Genomic DNA, 16552 nt, shown 5'->3' with positions numbered 1-16552 from the left:
ATAAAAAGTGTGGTCTTACCAATCTTCTTATATGTAGCGATGGTCTTTCCGCCAGATTACATGACCCTCAGGGGTCTAAATAGGATCCTTTTCACCTTTTTCTGGAGGTCGCGGATGGAACGGCTGAGGAGAGAAGTAGTCATGAGAAATTGGAGAAAGGGGGGAGCGGGGTTCCCCAACCTTGAAATTTATTTTGGTTGTAATATTATAGTTTTTTTTACTAACATCACTCCAGAAGGATTTGAAAGGTGTGTGCATGATGAGATACTTGGCTGGGAGACTGTGTGTGCGGATGAAGTGGTGTGAGTATGATTTACGTAAGCCTGTGTCGTTTGAAAGTCCAAAGTGGTATGAATGGGTTGTCAGTTTTGTAGCGAAGTATGAGTTGAGTGAGTGTGAGGCGAGCGTGCTGAGGAATAAGCGGATGGTCCAGAGAATGATTGAGAGTAAGGATGTGGTGTGTGATATCAGTTCTGTGAGGGGAGCGGATGTGGAGAGTGTGTGGAAGAAAGTGCGGATGGATGGGATGAGTAATAGGCAGAGGGAGATTGTAATGCAGAGTTTGCATGGAGTGTTACCGGTGAGAGAGTTCCAGCGTGTGAGAGGTTTGGTGAGGAGTGAAAGGTGTCCGAGAGAGAGGTGCGGTGGATGTGAGAATGTGATACATATCTTCTGGAATTGTAGTTACGCGCAGAACGTACTGCGGAGGTTAGGCCCCTTGTGTAAGGAGATCACAGGAGCCACGTTTATTAATTATAGTTTAGTTATGTTCGGGTTTGGTGTGAGTGATTGTGTGAGACAGAGATAGTGGTGGCTGTTTATGGCGTGTGTGAAGGAAGTGTTGTGGGATGTAAGGAATGTGTATGTGTTTAAGCGGAAGGAACTAAGTGTGAGGGACAGTGTGAGAATGGTGCTGGGGAAATTGTACTTTATTTATTCGTGGGATAAAAGCAAGAGGGGGGTGGATGCGGAGGGTTTATGGAAAGTTAAAAAATGGATTGAGTTAGTTGATTTATCATGAGTGTAATGTAATTATGTTGTGTTTATGTGATGAATGTATTGTGTAAAAATTAAATAAAAACCTTTGGTTTAAAAAAAAAAAAAAAAAAATCTGTTCTTATCAGTTTAATATCTGATACGTCCCCTATCTGGGGACCATATATTAAATGGATTTTTAGAACAGGGAGCTGGAAAAAGAGCTTGCTCTGTCCACTCCACGCATTGACCTGGTATTGCAGTACCTCCAGGACCGGTGCACCCCCTTTCCTACAACAGTTAACAAAAGCAGAAAAACAAAACTGACGTGCAAGAGGTGCAGCGCAGCTGTGGCGGCTGCTGCTACCACCCAAGCACTTTGATTGACACTCAGCCCGTCTGCTGCCGTGGAGCTCGCAACATTGTATCCACTGAGCAGCTGCGTCTGCCAGAGTGTGCACAGCACAGGTACAACTGGAAGCAAAACAACACACACACACAGCAGTTCATATGCCAGCGGCACTCTATAGTTCGTACCTACCGCTGCGCTAATAGCCAAGTTGGAAACATCGGGCAGGCAAAGCGTATCCTGGCAGCCTGCATCTGTATGCTCCACGTATTCGGGTCATGGGTGTATGTGCAGGGGGTGCGGTCGCACCTGGGGCCCGGAGCCCTAGGGGGCCCATAAAGTCTCTCTTCCCCCACATTGTAAACCAATGCTATCAATGAAGCTTTATAGTTTGGGGGCCCAGTTCCAGACTTTGTACTGGGGCCCCGCAGCTTCAAGTTACACCTCCGGATCAGGATAATGCTAGGCCATTCCAACCAGCCTGTGTGAGTGACCTGCAGTCGCTGGTAGTCGAAAAGCGGCCGCCCGGCCGGCCCTGGATGCGCGCTTCAGAGTGGACAGACAGCAGCGGACCCCCAATCACACAGGCCCGAGGCTTGCTATGCAGCACGGAATACCTCATTGGACTGCAGCACTCCACGCGGGCTGAGATACACGCTCCACGTGGGATGGGCAGTATTCGTCCATGAAGATCCAGGCCAACGTTTAGAGATGGAGCAACACTCGGGGAGCAAAGAACTCCAACGAACGGACGTCTACTTTACAAGGATGTATTGCTTTATTCAATGCATGCACACACAAACAGTTCAACCGCTCGATTACAGACCGCAGTCAATACAGTAAAGAAAGAAATGTGTCTGTTTAATGTAAACTTGCATGGAGCTCGTTTGTCAGCCACTGACGGACTGATTGGTGCTGCTGCCACCGCCGCTGCTGCTGCATGTCTGAAACGTGGTCTGACGTTACATGCACCACCAGGGATAAGGCCTTGCCCCCCCCCCCCCTTACCCTCCCCTCATTCCCCTGTTTGTAGACCTTATAAAATATCACAGACAAACATGATATAGTTCAACTCGAAATTGATTTATTAAGTTTCATTGTCAAAGTTATTTTTACATTGCTTTGAGATAAGGCAAAAGTTTCCCCCCCTCCATGAAACCAATAAAACCTATATTGAATAAAATAAAAATGATGCAGTTACCGGTAGTTCTGCAGTTTCTTGGTGGAAATAAAGACCATCTCCCGTCTCCCAGCTGAAGCTGAGACTGACTAAAATGGCTGCCAAGCCCGGTATTAATGCTTCTAAATTGATGACATCACAATGGAGTGACATCAGCCTGCCATACACCTGGCTCATGACATCACAAAGGAGTGACATCATCAGCCTTCCAAACACCTGGCTCATTTGCATACAGTATGTATGTATGTGAGTGAGTCTATCTATCTTTATTAATTATGTAGAATATAGATATGGTTTATTTCTGAATTACAGATTTTGTAGATATAGATTAAAGATAGATTGAAGATTGTTTGTGTGTGTGTGTATATATATATATATATATATATATATATATATATATGTAAAAAAAATATAAAATCTGTAGTTATGTATGTATGGCGGGAAAAAAAGGCCTGCTGTATGTTTTTAAGTTCTTCGGATGACCATGCCGCTCTAATATTCTCCTTACTAGGGTCTACTAATGACGGCCCAGGGGAAGGCAATACAGCCCTATGGGGCCGAAGCCAATTTCCCTTATTTTAGGTTAAAAGTTTCCATCCGTCCCCACTCGAAATGCGGCCGGCCGAAGAGATCCCTCCAACCGACCGGCCGACGCACCTTCAGAGACAAACTAGTGCTTGCTTCTAGTGTCATCGCCGGCTTAACCATCCTTTGTAGGGAGCTGACGAGTCCTGCAGCAGCAGCAGCAGGCTCTGCAAGCCTAGGATGCGTGAGCACGGTGCAAGAGGAAGGACTGAGGAGGGAGGGCGCGGTTGAGAAGGCGTGGGGCGGGGCTATGCAAAGTTTTCCAATTCTCCCGGCTGCCTGGGTGCATTGTGGGTGCGCCCAGAGTGTCGGCTGAGTGTGTTGCCTCAAGCCTTGGAAGTGGAGTTGGGCGGGCCGGGCTACAGGTGAAACCCATTTCGGGTTATCGCTTCTCGGCCTTTTGGCTAAGTTCAAGTGCACTTGTGCAGGAGAGCTTAGCCAGAGGGTATCTCAGGTACCCCCCTCCTTGGCCTGGCGGGATCACCCACTTCGGTGGGCTAAACCCGCCTGCTGCTATTGGGGAGAGGGCCTAGTCCTAGAGATAACGAGTCGCGATCCCCCTTGCCCGCTTGGCCCTTGGGTCAAGTTGAGGAAACTTACAACAGCGGTGTTGTAAAGAGAGAGAAAAAAAAAAAAGGAGTCATGGGTACGGACCCAGACTCCATACCGGCCTATGCCCGGATTCAAAATACCATAAGAATTATTCTTACCGATGAAGCGGCGGGTACACGTGGCCTGCGTTATGTGGTGGAGGACGTGCTCATGGGTGTATTCAACATACAAAAACGAGAGATACTGGGGATACAGGACTACCCCAAGCGTAGGACCTATAACGTTACCTTTACCCAGAAAGCTATTTTCAGTGATTTGATTAATGTGATTCCTACAAAACAAGATGCACGGCTTGAGGGTGTCCAGCTGGTTGAGCACGTCCTAGATGTGACCAAGCTTGTGGTGATTAAAATGTATTCTCCCTACGCTGACCTGAAGGAAGTAGAAGCCTTCCTAAGTGGATACTTCAAATCAGTAAAGTGTACGGGAAAGATTATGAATAAGCTTGGTATTTGGACATCTAAATGGAGATTTCAGGTCATGTGTATTAAAGACCCTGGGTGCCCAGGGGGTCTAAAACTACCGCCTGCTCGTTTTAAACTGGGTAACGTGAGTGGCGACCTCTATTTTGCGGGAATGCCAGCCTACTGCCGCAACTGTAGAAAATATGGCCATGAGAAAGACAGTTGCGGCGTCAACTGCAGGAATTGTGGTGGCTCAGAGCACGAGACCAACCAGTGTCCTATGGCGAAAAAATGCGATACACGCGGCAGAGTTGGTCATCTTTTTTTTGAATGTCGTCATAGGGCACGAAATACGGAGCAGCGAGGGCAGCCAAGGAAGCCAGCAGACCAAACCGCACCCCCCCAAGGAGAGGAACCGGAGGACATGGATACCACCAGCAGACCCCCCCAAAATGAGGAAGGTACAGCAAAAGAGCAGCGGCGTAGCAAGAGGAGGGCTGCGGATAGGCCGATGGACTCCAACCCCCAGGTCCCTGGGACAGAGGGGAGTCCAAATGAAGCCGGTCCCAGCCCGCAGGAGACGCCGGCTGCGAAGGTACCCGAGGCAGAAGACCCCGGGGGAAGCACAGCAGCCACGAAAAGGCGGAAAAGCTCGAAGGCCACCTTGTACTCGGAGGTGGCACGGGGGGGACCTAAGGAAGTACCTGCAGACGCAGCGAAACCGGACGGTCCCCCTAAGGTGCCAGCCACCAGTGCCCCTGCCTGCCAGGCGGGGGACGCGGGGGCAACCTCCGAGGCGGTGGCCAAGGGCGAAGTACCCACCCCTGCAGAGGGGAAAACCGAACACCATGAAGCCGACTTGCCGACCCCTGGGGTGGGCACACTTCCTATGTCGTCCATCTGGGACCTATCAGACATTCCTGCCTCGGGTGTCCTGGGGGGCCAGCTGAGTGATGGCAGTTCCTCTCCAGCATCATCCCTGTTCACAGTGGATTCGGATGCGGGGGGGGGGGTATGAGAGCTCCAGCGGGGTCTCTGGCATTGCCGGAGAGTGTGGTTTTTAAGTTGAGCACCGTGGGCATATACGATACCGTCCTTCTACCCACTCAATGATGGCAGATCTTTCCTGTCTCACTTTCAACGTAAGAAGCCTCGAGAGTAAAGTGAGACGGGCTGCCCTGTTTACCTACCTTACCATTTTTGCTGCTTCCGTGTTCTTCCTGCAGGAATGCGGCATCCCGCACAAATCCCAATATAAGAAGTATGAAAAAGATTGGGTGCACGGTCCATCGGTCTGGTCTGGATCTAACGAGTCCAGATCAGCAGGGGTCGCCATTCTTTTTAAAGGGAACGTTTTTATTGAAAATTTTTATGAAATTTTACCAGGCAGAATTTTATTGGTCAGAGTTTTATTAAATGGTATTAGATGGCAGTTTCTAAACTTTTATGGTTCTCCAGAAAAGAAGGTGAGAGCAGAAATGTTGGAGATTTTACCCCTTTTTATTAACAGTTCTTATCCCCTTGTTTTAGCTGGTGATTTTAATTGTGTTTTAAGGGGGGGACGCCGGTTCTCTAACTCCGTAAGCAGGAACTATGACAAAACTGCCAACATGCTGAAGAACATCGTAACAGATCACCTGCTTACGGATGTTTTTAAGAAATGTAATCCACTTTTACCTGAAGAGGCCGGCGTGACCTGGAGCAACACCACCTGCAGCTCCAGGATTGATTTTATCTTCTGCTCTCACCAGGTACAACCTTTTAGATCTGATGTTTTTACCAATACATTCTCTGACCACAAGGTTTTATTTTTTAAAGCAAACCTTGAAGAACGAAGGAGAACCAGTAAGAATGCCTGGAAGATGAACGTGTCCCTTCTACAAGATCCGCAGGTTTTATCGGATTTTATTACCTTTTTTAAAGAGTGCAGACGGGTAAGAGATCCCAACATTCCCACCAGCCAGTGGTGGGAAAAGATGAAGAGTAAGATTAAGGACTATTTTATCAGGGTTGGGATCTCTAAAGCCAAAGAGAAACGGGCCTTTTATTCCAATCTAAACACCCGTCTGCAGACCCTGTACAAGATGAGAGAGCATGATATTGATGTGACAAAAGAGATTTTAGATGTGAAAAAGGATATTGCCAAATGCCTGGAGCAGAAGGGTAAAGAAATAATATACCGTTCTAGAGTGAAACACCTCGAAGAAAACGAGACCTGCTCCAGGTATTTTTTTAAGAAAATCACAGATAAAAAATGTTTTAAATGAACTGGACGGAGTCACAGATGTACAGGGTCTTTTAGGAAAGGTACATGGTTTTTATGCGGATCTTTTTAGCACTAAGAGTGTGGATGTAAGTTTTATGAAGGACTCAGAGGAGATCACGGATGTTTTAGATCCTGCCTCACAGAGTTTTTTATTGCGTGATATCTCGGAGCAGGAGATTTTAGATACCATCCGTAGTTTTAAACCAGGCAAGGTGCCTGGTCCGGACGGTATACCCATTGAGTTTTATGTTACATTTTATGGGATTTTAAAAGAGGATTTTTATTCTTTTTAGTGAAATTTTTAATTCCAAAAGCCTCCCAGGGTCGTGGAGGAAGGGTGAGGTGTCTCTGTTGTACAAGAAAGGAGACAAGACTGATATAAAAAACTGGAGACCCATCACCCTTCTAAACTCCGACTACAAAATCATGGCCAAAATCTGCGCTAACAGACTGAAACAGATAATTCACAAAATAATACATCAAAATCAAGTCTGTGGCATCCCTGGGAGGGCGATTCACGACAATCTCAACCTTTTAAAAGACTGCATCAGCGACACCAAGTCAAGGCATGGTAAAATTGCCATTTTATCTATAGATTTTGAGAAGGCCTTTGACAGAGTGTCGCACTTTTATCTTTTTAAGGTTTTAGAGAAGATGGGTATACCAGAAGGCTTTTTATTGTCCCTAAGAGCCTTTTATGAAAACTGCACGAGTAAGATTTTAGTAAACGGTTTTAAGACACAGGATGTCCTTTTAAAATCCGGGGTGAAACAGGGGTGTCCCTTGTCCCCACTACTTTTTATATGTGCACTGGAGCCTCTTTTATGCGCATTACGGAAGGACAAGCAGATCAGAGGAACCCCCCTTCCGGGTGGGGGTGGGGGGGGTATCGAGGCTAAAGTAGTGGGGTACATGGATGATGTCGCGGTGCTCTGCAGGGATACCCTCTCAATTCAAAAGACTCTAAAACAAATTCAGTATTTTTGCTGCTCCTCTGGTTTTAAAGTGAATTTTAATAAAAGCAACATTTTAAATATTGGAGACATGCTTTTATCGGACATTCCTGTACCTGTTTCTGATTCCGTGCAGATTTTAGAGGTCTCCTTTAATGAGTCCAACAATGGTTTTACCAGTTGGGACTTGGTGGCACAAAAAATAAATAGAGATGAGCGAGCACCAAAATGCTCGGGTGCTCGTTACTCGGGACGAAATTTTCGCAATGCTCGAGGGTTCGTTTCGAGTAACGAACCCCATTAAAGTCAATGGGCGACCCGAGCATTTTTGTATTTCGCCGATGCTCGCTAAGGTTTCCATGTGTGAAAATCTGGGCAATTCAAGAAAGTGATGGGAACAACACAGCAACGGATAGGGCAGGCGAGGGGCTACATGTTGGGCTGCATCTCAAGTTCCCAGGTCCCACTATTAAGCCACAATACCGGCAAGAGTGGGCCCCCCCCCCTCCCAACAACTTTTACTTCTGAAAAGCCCTCATTAGCATGGCATACCTTAGCTAAGCACCACACTACCTACAACAAAGCACAATCACTACCTGCATGACACTCTGCTGCCACTTCTCCTGGGTTACATGCTGCCCAACCCCCCTCCCCCCTGCACGACGCAGTGTCCACAGCGCACACCAAACTGTCCCTGCGCAGCCTTCAGCTGCCCTCATGCCACACCACCCTCATGTCTATTTATAAGTGCGTCTGCCATGAGGAGGAACTGCAGGCACACACTGCAGAGGGTTGGCACGGCTAGGCAGCGACCCTCTTTAAAAGTGGTGGGGCGATAGCCCACAATGCTGTACAGAAGCAATGAGAAATATAATCCTGTGCCACCGCCATCAGGAGCTGCACACGTGGGCATAGCAATGGGGAACCTATGTGCCACACACTATTCATTCTGTCAAGGTGTCTGCATGCCCCAGTCAGACTGGTAATATGTACCTTAACAGTAACCGCGTTGGTGGTAATGTGGTGGTGACTGCGGACCTAGTAGCGCGGTTGTATTTTGTTGGTTTTCGGAATGTGGCCAGGATTAAGTTGGCCGTGGCGGGGGATGTTTTTGAGGCACTACGTGTCCTCTCCACCTGTCCGTGGTTATATGCACCTTAACAGTAACCGCGTTGGTGGTAATGTGGTGGTGACTGCGGACCAAGTAGCGCGGTTTTATTTTGTTGGTTTTCGGAATGTGGCCAGGATTAAGTGGGCCGTGGCGGGGGGATGGTGGGGGGGCTCTCTTGTTGTGTCGGTAAAGGTGAAATTCTTGGACTGCCACCAGACGAACCAATGCAAAGGCATTTGCCAAGAATGTTCTCATTGTTGGAGGAGGAGGGGGATGTTTTTGAGGCACTACGTGTCCTCTCCACGTGTCCGTGGTTATATGCACCTTAACAGTAACCGCGTTGGTGGGAAATGGCCTCGCCGCCATCATGTCTTTGGAAAGCCTCTGTTTCCACACCCCAGAGACATACCATTAGCAGCGGTATAGGCAGAGCCCATAATTCGTAACATTTCAGCCGTAGCATTAGGACAGGCCCCACTAACATATCACTAGCAGCATTATAGGGGGAGCACAGTATTAGTTCCATTTCAGTAATAGTAGCACTCAAGACAGGCCCAGTAACAATTCCGAAGCAGCAATATAGTGGGAGCGCAGTCTTTGTTCCATTTCAGTAATAGTAGCACTCAAGGCAGGCCCCCGTAACAATTCTGAAGCAGCAGTATAGGAGGAGCATAGTCTAAGTTCCATTTAAGTAATAGTAGCAGCCTACACAGGCCCCAGGAACAATTCCGAAGCAGCAGTATAGTGGGAGTGCAGTCTTAGTTCCATTTCAGTAGCTGCAGTATAGCCAAGGCCCAAGTTACATTTATGTAGCTAAAGTGTAGGCCAACCCCACACACCTTTCTGTACCATGAGTGCAGGCGAAGAACATACAAATTGCTATGATTACACTGTAGGTGAGGGCCCAAAAAAATTGGTGTACCAACTGTACTAATGTACCTCAGTAAAAATTGGCCATGCCCAACCAAGATGGCAGGTGAAACCCATTAATCGCTTTGGTTAATGTGGCTTAAGTGGTAACTAGGCCTGGAGGCAGCCCAGTTTAACGAAAAATTGTTTCAAGTTAAAGTTCCAACGCTTTTAAGAGCATTGAAACGTATAAAAAATTTTTAGAAAAATTATATGAGTGAGCCTTGTGGCCCTAAGAAAAATTGCCCGTTCAGCGTGATTACGTGAGGTTTCAGGAGGAGGAGGAGGAGGAGGAGGAGGAGGAGGAATATTATACACAGATTGATGAAGCAGAAATGTCCCCGTTTTGGATGGTGAGAGAGAACGATGCTTCCATCCGCGGGTGCAGCCTACGTATTGATTAGGTATCGCTGCTGTCCGCTGGTGGAGAAGAGAAGTCTGGGGAAATCCAGGCTTTGTTCATCTTGATGAGTGTTAGCCTGTCGGCACTGTCGGTTGACAGGCGGGTACGCTTATCTGTGATGATTCCCCCAGCCACACTAAACACCCTCTCCGACAAGATGCTAGCCGCAGGACAAGCAAGCACCTTCAGGGCATACAGCGCTAGTTCAGGCCACGTGTCCAGCTTCGACACCCAGTAGTTGTAGGTGGCAGAGGCGTCACGGAGGACGGTCGTGCGATCGGCTACGTACTCCCTCACCATCCTTTTACAGTGCTCTCGCCGACTCAGCCTTGACTGGGGAGCGGTGACACAGTCTTGCTGGGGAGCCATAAAGCTGTCCAGGCCCTTAAAGACTGTTGCACTGCCTGGGCTGTACATGCTGCTCGATCTCCGCACCTCCCTTGCTACCTGGCCCTCGGAACTGCGCCTTCTGCCACTAGCGCTGTCGGATGGGAATTTTACCATCAGCTTGTCCGCCAGGGTCCTGTGGTATAGCAACACTCTCGAACCCCTTTCCTCTTCGGGAATGAGAGTGGGAAGGTTCTCCTTATAGCGTGGGTCGAGCAGTGTGTACACCCAGTAATCCGTAGTGGCCAGAATGCGTGTAACGCGAGGGTCACGAGAAAGGCATCCTAACATGAAGTCAGCCATGTGTGCCAGGGTACCTGTACGCAACACATGGCTGTCCGCACTAGGAAGATCACTTTCAGGATCCTCCTCCTCCTCCTCCTCAGGCCATACACGCTGAAATGATGACAGGCAAGCAGCATGGGTACCGTCAGCAGTGGGCCAAGCTGTCTCTTCCCCCTCCTCCTCATGCTCCTCCTCCTACTCCTGAACGCGCTGAGATATAGACAGGAGGGTGCTCTGACTATCCAGCGACATACTGTCTTCCCCCGGCTCTGTTTCCGAGCGCAAAGCGGCTGCCTTTATGGTTTGCAGGGAACTTCTCAAGATGCATAGCAGAGGAATGGTTACGCTAATGATTGCAGCATCGCCGCTCACCACCTGGGTAGACTGCTCAAAGTTTCCAAGGACCTGGCAGATGTCTGCCAACCAGGCCCACTCTTCTGAAAAGAATTGAGGAGGCTGACTCCCACTGCGCCGCCCATGTTGGAGTTGGTATTCGGCTATAGCTCTACGCTGCTCATAGAGCCTGGCCAACATGTGGAGCGTAGAGTTCCACCATGTGGGCACGTCGCACAGCAGTCGGTGCACTGGCAGATTAAACCGATGTTGCAGTGTCCGCAGGGTGGCAGCGTCCGTGTGGGACTTGCGGAAATGTGCGCAGAGCCGGCGCACCTTTACGAGCAGGTCTGACAGGCGTGGGTAGCTTTTCAGAAAGCGCTGAACCACCAAATTAAAGACGTGGGCCAGGCATGGCACGTGCGTGAGGCTGCCGAGCTGCAGAGCCGCCACCAGGTTACGGCCGTTGTCACACACGACCATGCCCGGTTGGAGGCTCAGCGGCGCAAGCCAGCGGTCGGTCTGCTCTGTCAGACCCTGCAGCAGTTCGTGGGCCGTGTGCCTCTTATCTCCTAAGCTGAGTAGTTTCAGCACGGCCTGCTGACGCTTGCCCACCGCTGTGCTGCCACGCCGCGCGACACCGACTGCTGGCGACGTGCTGCTGCTGCTGACACATCTTGATTGCGAGACAGAGGTTGCGGAGGAGGAGGAGGAGGGTGCTTTAGTGGAGGAAGCATACACCGCCGCAGACACCAGCACCGAGCTGGGGCCCGCAATTCTGGGGGTGGGTAGGACGTGAGCGGTCCCAGGCTCTGACTCTGTCCCAGCCTCCACTAAATTCACCCAATGTGCAGTCAGGGAGATGTAGTGGCCCTGGCCGCCTGTGCTTGTCCACGTGTCCGTTGTTAAGTGGACCTTGGCAGTAACCGCGTTGGTGAGGGCGCGTACAATGTTGCGGGAGACGTGGTCGTGCAGGGCTGGGACGGCACATCGGGAAAAGTAGTGGCGACTGGTAACTGAGTAGCGTGGGGCCGCCGCCTCCATCATACTTTTGAAGGACTCCGTTTCCACAACCCTATACGGCAGCATCTCAAGGCTGATAAATTTGGCTATGTGGACGGTTAACGCTTGAGCGTGCGGGTGCGTGGCGGCGTACTTGCGCTTGCGCTCAAACACTTGCGCTAGCGACGGCTGGACGGTGCGGTGCGAGACATTGGTGGATGGGGCCGAGGACAGCGGAGGTGAGGGTGTGGGTGCAGGCCAGGAGACGGTAGTGCCTGTGTCCTCAGAGCGGGGTTGGATCTCAGTGGCAGGTTGGGGCACAGGGGGAGAGGCAGCGGTGCAAACCGGAGGCGGTGAACGGCCTTCGTCCCTCCTTGTGGGGTGCTTGGCCATCATATGTCTGCGCATGCTGGTGGTGGTGAGGCTGTTGGTGGTGGCTCCCCGGCTGATCTTGGCGCGACAAAGGTTGCACACCACTGTTCGTCGGTCGTCAGGCGTCTCTGTGAAAAACTGCCAGACCTTAGAGCACCTCGGCCTCTGCAGGGTGGCATGGCGCGAGGGTGTGCTTTGGGAAACAGTTGGTGGATTATTTGGTCTGGCCCTGCCTCTACCCCTGGACACCGCACTGCCTCCTGCAACCTGCCCTGCTGCTGCCCGTGCCTCCCCCTCTGAAGACCTGTCCTGTGTAGGCGTTGCACACCAGGTGGGGTCAGTCACCTCATCGTCCTGCTGCTCTTCCTCCGAATCCTCTGTGCGCTCCTCCCTCGGACTTACTGCCCTTACTACTACCTCACTGCAAGACAACTGTGTCTCATCGTCATCGTCCTCCTCACCCACTGAAAGGTCTTGAGACAGTTGCCGGAAGTCCCCAGCCTCATCCCCCGGACCCCGGGAACTTTCGAATGGTTGGGCATCAGTGACGATAAACTCCTCTGCTTGGAGAGGAACCACTGCTGCCCAATCTGAGCAGGGGCCCGAGAACAGTTCCTGGGAGTCTGCCCGCTCCTGAGCATGTGTCATTGTAGTGGAGTGAGGAGGCTGGGAGGAAGGAGGAGTAGCAGCCAGAGGATTTGGATTTGCAGCACTGGACGGCGCAGAACTGTGGGTGGATGATAGCTTGCTCGAAGCACTTTCTGCCATCCACGACAGGACCTGCTCACACTGCTCATTTTCTAATAAAGGTCTCCCGCGTGGACCCATTAATTGGGCAATGAATGTGGGGACGCCAGAAACGTGCCTCTCTCCTAATCGCGCAGCAGTCGGCTGCGATACGCCTTGATCAGGAGCTCGCCCTGTGCCCACACCCTCACTTGGGCCTACGCGTCCTCGGCCACGTCCACGTCCTCTAGGCTTACCCCTACCCCTCAGCATGCTGTATTACCAGTGATTTCCCAGGCAGCAAATAAATTGGCGCAAGCCTGCAGGACAAATAGAATGTTTCCCTTTTTGGGATACGGAGGGCCCACTGACTATATTCAATCAGATAAGATATGTGTTGCACAGAAATGCAGTTATATGAAGTGCAGCAGAGCGGAGACTTTTCACAGGCAGCAAATAAATTGGCGCAAGCCTGCAGGACAAATTGAATGTTTCCCTTTTTGGGAAACGGAGGGCCCACTGACTATATTCAATCAGATAAGATATGTGTTGCACAGAAATGCAGTTATATGAAGTGCAGCAGAGCGGAGACTTTTCACAGGCAGCAAATAAATTGGCGCAAGCCTGCAGGACAAATAGAATGTTTCCCTTTTTGGGAAACGGAGGGCCCACTGACTATATTCAATCAGATAAGATATGTGTTGCACAGAAATGCAGTTATATGAAGTGCAGCAGAGCGGAGACTTTTCACAGGCAGCAAATAAATTGGCGCAAGCCTGCAGGACAAATAGAATGTTTCCCTTTTTGGGAAACGGAGGGCCCACTGACTATATTCAATCAGATAAGATATGTGTTGCACAGAAATGCAGTTATATGAAGTGCAGCAGAGCGGTTACTTTTCACAGGCAGCAAATAAATTGGCGCAAGCCTGCAGGACAAATAGAATGTTTCCCTTTTTGGGAAACGGAGGGCCCACTGACTATATTCAATCAGATAAGATGTGTTGCACAGAAATGCAGTTATATGAAGTGCAGCAGAGCGGAGAATTTTCACAGGCAGCAAATAAATTGGCGCAAGCCTGCAGGACAAATAGAATGTTTCCCTTTTTAGGAAACGGAGGGCCCACTGACTATATTCAATCAGATAAGATATGTGTTGCACAGAAATGCAGTTATATGAAGTGCAGCACAGCGGTTACTTTTCCCAGGCAGGAAATAAATTGGCGCAAGACTGCAGGACAAATACAATTTTTCCCTTTTTTGGAAACGGAGGGCCCACTGACTATATTCAATCAATAATATATGTCTTCTGGCCCTGCCTACACAATTCTCTCCCTGTAGTATTACTGCAAGGCGCAATGCTCTGCAGACTGCCGATTTTGAAAAAAAAAGAATTTGTGCAAAACTGCTAACAGCACCCTCCACAGTACTGCACACGGATAGATGTGGCCCTGAGAAGGACCGTTGGGGTTCTTGAAGCCTACACTAACTCCTAACACTCTCCCTACAGCAGCTCCGGCACCAGCAGCACTTTCCCTCAGCTAACTCACAAGGCATCTGAGGCGAGCCGCGGGAGGGGCCGACTTTTATACTCGGGTGACATCTGATCGCCCCAGCCACTCACAGCAGGGGGGTGGTATAGGGCTTGAACGTCACAGGGGGAAGTTGTAATGCCTTCCCTGTCTTTCAATTGGCCAGAAAAGCGCGCTAACGTCTCAGAGAGGAAACTGAAAGTAACCGGAACACCGCGTGGTGCTCGTTAAGAGTAACGAGCATCCCGAACACCCTAATATTCGCACGAATATCAAGCTCGGACGAGTACGTTCGCTCATCTCTAATGATTATCTTACCCATTTTATTATATCTTAGTCTGGTGTTTCCCCCTCCAGACCGGCTGCTAAAGAAGATCATAAATGCATGCTTCACTTTCTTATGGAACTGCAAAATGGAAAAACTTAGAAGAGAGATCGTTTTAAAACCCAAACCTATGGGGGGGGGGGGAAGGATTTCCCTGATTTTAGAGCTTTTCTTTTAACTAAGTTTTTTAGCATGTGTCTTAACGCTGTTTTTAAGAATCACTACTGGTCTTACTTCATACGTTTTAACACAGGTTATTTTATGCGGAGACATGGGTGGTTTTCCAGTTTTAAATTCCCCCTACTCTTTTAACCTAGCAGAAGACTACAAGATTTTAGCAAAGGTAGTGATTTTATATGATTTTAGCGATAAGACGGTACAATATCTTTTAAACAGTAAAAAAAAACGTATAAAGATATTAAGGAAAGTGGTTTTATGGCGCCTGCAGGGAATTTTAACGAAGAGAGAACCAAGCAAATCTGGAGGATGGTTAACGACAACTCTCTTTTTAATTCTCAGAAGGACCTTGCCTGGAGCTGCGTTCACGAGTGTCTTCCATGCCGGGCATTCCAGCATCGAAGAGGGCTGACCAACTCTGCCGCCTGCCCAAGACCTGGATGTCGAGAGGATGAAAGCGTACAACATCTGATGTGGACCTGTTATTTTTCTAAATTCATATGGACTAAGATAAGCCCTCTTCTGATAAAAATCACCCGGATCAAAGAACTAAAGATGGAGACCGCGCTGTATGGATGTCTGGAGTGCCCCACATGGACCGAGAGGATAATGGCATGGAAGACCATCAACTGCGTGAAGGCAGCTCTATGGAAGGCCCGAAACATTTTATTGTTTAAAACACGAGATTTTATCTGTGCAGGATGTTTTATCTATTTGTTTTAGTGAGATGTATGATTATTTTATAATAGATAAAAAGAACTTTCCGATTTTATCCAGAAAATGGCTTTTAAGTGAGTGGAGTTCCATATTGTGATGCCACCACGTGCCCATTTTATATGTATAAATTGTGTATTTTTAAAGAGTTTTTGGTTTTTAGAACATTTTAGGTTTTAAAATGTTCTTAATATGTTAATCGAATTGTAAAACTCTTTTTGTGCCAATAAAGTCACCCCACTAAATGGGGATGTAAACTTAAAAAAAAATCTGTTCTTATCAGTTTAATATCTGATACGTCCCCTATCTGGGGACCATATATTAAATGGATCTTTAGAACAGGGAGCTGGAAAAAGAGCTTGCTCTGTCCACTCCACGCATTGACCTGGTATTGCAGTACCTCCAGGACCGGTGCACCCCCTTTCTTATTTCAGTATTCAAAAACAGAAACGACGAGCAAGAGGTGCAGCGCAGCTGTGGCGGCTGCTGCTGCTACCACCCAAGCACTTTGATTGACACTCAGCCCGTCTGCTGCCGTGGAGCTCGCAACATTGTATCCACTGAGCAGCTGCGTCTGTCAGAGTGTGCACAGCACAGGTACAACTGGAAGCATAACAACACACACACACACCAGTTCATATGGCAGCCGCACTCTATAGTTCGTACCTACCGCTGCGCTAATAGCCAAGTTGAAAACATCGGGCAGGCACAGCGTATCCTGGCAGCCTGCGTCTGTATGCTCCACGTATTCGGGTCATGGGTGTATGTGCAGGGGGCCCATAAAGTCTCTCTTCCCCACATTGTAAACCAATGCTATCAATGAAGCTTTATAGTTTAGGGGCCCAGTTCCAGATTTGGAATGGGGCCCCGCAGCTTCAAGTTACACCTCCGGATCAGGATAATGCTAGGCCATTCCAACCAGCCAGTGTGTGTGACCTGCACTCGCTGGTAGT

The 16552-nt window shown here is 49.1% G+C and overlaps 1 non-coding gene and 1 pseudogene across 1 annotated transcript; both read left to right on the top strand.

Moving 5' to 3' along the window:
- The first annotated feature begins 1077 nt into the window (after positions 1-1077).
- Positions 1078-1263, top strand: LOC136573912 (U2 spliceosomal RNA). The gene has a single exon (XR_010786120.1). It is a non-coding gene; the product is annotated as a U2 spliceosomal RNA (small nuclear RNA).
- A 14546-nt stretch (positions 1264-15809) lies between these two features.
- On the top strand, positions 15810-16021 carry LOC136574086 (U2 spliceosomal RNA; annotated as a pseudogene).
- Positions 16022-16552: the final 531 nt, after the last annotated feature.

The sequence above is a fragment of the Eleutherodactylus coqui genome, chromosome 7 (genome assembly GCF_035609145.1).
Source record: "Eleutherodactylus coqui strain aEleCoq1 chromosome 7, aEleCoq1.hap1, whole genome shotgun sequence".
Classification (NCBI taxonomy): Eukaryota; Metazoa; Chordata; class Amphibia; order Anura; family Eleutherodactylidae; genus Eleutherodactylus; species Eleutherodactylus coqui.
The sequence above is the reverse complement of the archived record's forward strand: the minus strand, read 5'-3'. Positions and strand labels throughout refer to the sequence as shown.